Source organism: Tupaia chinensis, unplaced genomic scaffold (genome assembly GCF_000334495.1).
Source record: "Tupaia chinensis unplaced genomic scaffold, TupChi_1.0 Scaffold000438_1, whole genome shotgun sequence".
NCBI lineage: Eukaryota > Metazoa > Chordata > Mammalia > Scandentia > Tupaiidae > Tupaia > Tupaia belangeri.
In genome coordinates, this window is record NW_006159943.1 from 1,738,052 (window position 1) to 1,741,287 (window position 3,236).

The 3,236-nt window shown below is 48.8% G+C and overlaps 1 non-coding gene across 1 annotated transcript; it reads right to left on the bottom strand.

The window, feature by feature from the left end:
* Window positions 1-2,307: 2,307 nt before the first annotated feature.
* Window positions 2,308-2,444, bottom strand: LOC114009030 (U4 spliceosomal RNA). The gene has a single exon (XR_003550510.1). It is a non-coding gene; the product is annotated as a U4 spliceosomal RNA (small nuclear RNA).
* Window positions 2,445-3,236: the final 792 nt, after the last annotated feature.

Below are 3,236 nucleotides of genomic sequence, written 5' to 3' on the forward strand. Positions count from 1 at the left end.
AGAGAGAAGAGAGACTTAAGTAAAACAGGAAACCAACACCATGTCCTAACAGAGGCTGTGTATCGCATTCATGACTTTCTGGAAGATTGTATGTTTGTAAGCCCAACAATATTAAAAACTAATGAGGAGATAATAAGACCTAGTGAATATGAATTTTGGTGAAAGCTTTTATTATAGTTATTTTTTTGCTTAGCAGCCCAGCCACTTAATGAACTTGCAAGGAATGATATGAAATATAATGAATTAGAGAGACGTGTAAAACAGGATGCTTTGAATGGACAATGAGCTTTGCTATCGATCGTGAGGTGTTAGACTTCCTTTAAAGAGGTGACATTTTTGTCAACAGCAAAATGTAGGCTTTCTCTAGTTCAACACTTTTTAAACTGGTGGAATGTGTTCAAGTGTATCAAGTTTTCTCCATAGGCACTAAGTCTGGAAGATTATGAAAGAAAGGGGAAAAAATGGGGGCCAGCAGGCGGTGTGGTGGTTAAGGCATGGCTGATAGGGGTTTGAGTCATGGCCCCAAAGGCTTGAAAATCACTCTTAGCACGTGTTCGTGGGTGTCCCAAATCTTGAGAGGAGAATGGAGAAGGGATTGCAGCATGACCATCCCCTCTGGGGAGTGATTTCTCACTTTCCTTTTCTCTGTCTCTTCCCCACGAGCACACATGCCCTATGACACAACCCTAAAAAAGACCTAAACACCAAAACAAAAAATCCAAAACACAGAGGAAAAAAGAAAGGAAGAAGGAAGAAAAAGAAGGGAAGGAGAGAGAGGGAGAATGAATTTAGATTTCTTATTTTAGGGACTGGCTATCTATGCGCACAGGAAGAAGCAGTTCTCTCCCTTCAGCTCAAAAAAAAAGTCACTGAAATGAATTTCCATAGGCCTGACCTCTGTGGTGGTGAATGCGCCTGGACACCTCGCGTGGAGTTTAATCGGAGGCCATCCTTGGAAGGAACATCACCTCTCACTTGCCCTGCGTCCTTTTGGGAAGCCTGAAGCCCTACATTTTTTATGGCTTCTGGACTCGTCCTTGTTCAGATTTGTCCTTCTTTTGGGAAAGGGATTGGTGATGAAGGAGTGTTGGTGAGGGTGATGATAAATAATTTATCCTTACCATTTAAAAAACCCAAAACCTTTTCCTGGATCAGTGTTAAAAGGGGACGTGTCACAGGGATGGTGGTGGCCAAGGGTCGACTCAGTTCACACTGCAATTTCCCAGACCCAGTTGCCGACTAGAAGGTGCTTGTGTTGTGGTGATTCTGTTGCGCCGTAAGGACCAGCACTTTCTGAACGTCTAGACTACGTCAGGGGGGCTGGAGGAGAAAAGGCCCCTGCAGGGTGGGCTGCAGACACCGTGGAGGGGTGGAGACAGCACCGAGAGGTGGAGGGTGCCTTTGATGAGATTGAAGGGCTGTTGGTTTCCAAGGGTGGTGACAGGGAGACTGGACAGAAAAACAAACATGTTTTAGGTTGATTACAGAGTTTAACATTTTATATTATTTAAGTGAATTTTTAAATATACCACCCTGTTTTTTTTTTTTTTTTTTTTTTTCTGGAGGGTTTGTGTGCTCACTGGAGAGAGGTGGAGAAAGTGAGAAAGCACTTTTCTACATCCTTCACGCGTGCGCACACACGCACACACACACACACACACACACACATACACAAGGGGGGACATGGCCATTGTGCATGTCCCTTTTTCATTCTCTTATCTGGAATCTGGGCATGCATGCACGCATGCCTGGTTTGTTTTTCAAGCTCCTGGTACTTAAATGACACAGTCAGCCTTTTGGGATCCAGTCACCTGAACCATCCTGCCGCTGGCTGGCCCATATGTGAATCTTTAACTCTGCCTTGTGAACTACCTCACTGTCCCTGATTCCTTCACCTCTCCCTCTTTCTCTTTTTCCTCTTTCTCCCACTTTCCTGCTCCTCCTCTCCCCTTCTCCTTCCCCTTCCCCATCAGCCTCCTTCCTCTGTGGATCAGAGCCCTGCTGCTCCCTTCTCTCCAGCCTCCTCTACCTTCCCCCCCAGCTGCCCCTCACCTGCAGCTCTGGGGCAGGTCCTCCCTGGAAACCTGGGGCTGAGCCAGCTCTCTCCCTGGTTCCCTTTTCCAGGCAGTGGGGTCTGGCAGGCTGGCTATCCAGGAGCCCCTGCTCTGCTGACACTGAGGGGCTGGCTCCCTTCCCAGGGCAGTGGAGCAGGGGTGAGAGCCAGCAGTTGCTGAGGGTCCTGGTGGGAGCAGACACCCAGGGCTGAGCTCCTGGGTGGGCAGAGAAGTGGACAGGGAGACCTGGTGGGCAGTGTCCTGCAGGTGAAAATCCCTGGGCTGGGAGGGGAAACCCGCTCTAGGTCTGGCCCTGCCCTGTGTTTCAATTAGCAATAATTGCACCTCGGATAAACCTCATTGGCTACGATACTGCCACTGCGCAAAGCTGGCCCTGCCCTGTGTGACCAGGACAAGTCCACTTGTCTAGAGAGCATCCTCCTCTGTTAAAGGGGTTTGGGCCGAGCACCTCTAAGGCCTCTCACAGCCGAGGTATTCTGGGATTCAGTGCCTTCACTCAGAGTGAATTCTGTGGCTACTTCAGGGCTCTGCTCTGTCTCCCCCATCCTGTCCTGTTCCATCCCTGTGGCCTGGCAGGGCTGACAGCTGGCGAGCCTGTTTTGAGCCCCTTCAGAGAGAAGCTGGGGAATTTCCTGTGGCCACTAGGAACCTCCCCCACCCCCAATTCCAGCCATCTCCACCTGACCCTCTGTTTTAATTTCTCATGGGGGATGGGGATGGGGATGGGGAAGGGGTCTGAACGAAACACCTGCTAAAGGTCATCATTTCCTTCCCCACTGTGTATAGAAACTTGGTCTGCAAACCACACTTAGGAAAGCATGCTGCAGCTGAGCTGGCAGAAGCGACCAATACAAGCCCCAGTCAGACATTTCCAGTTTTGTCTGGTTAGCAAGATATTAAAATATAATATTAAATTATTAAAATATATGGTTAGGGGCCAGTGGGTAGTGTGGTAGAGAAGGAGCTAGACTCACACATGGTTGACTATGGTTCAAGTCCCAGACCTGATGGCTGGCAAATCACATTGGGCATGTGTGTGCACTTGCTCAAATGTCCAGAAGGAGAATGGAGGAGAAGGGATTATGGCACGGCCATCCACCTGGGCATGATTTCTCACTTTCCCTCTCACTGTCTCTTTCTGTCTCTCTGATGAGTGCACAT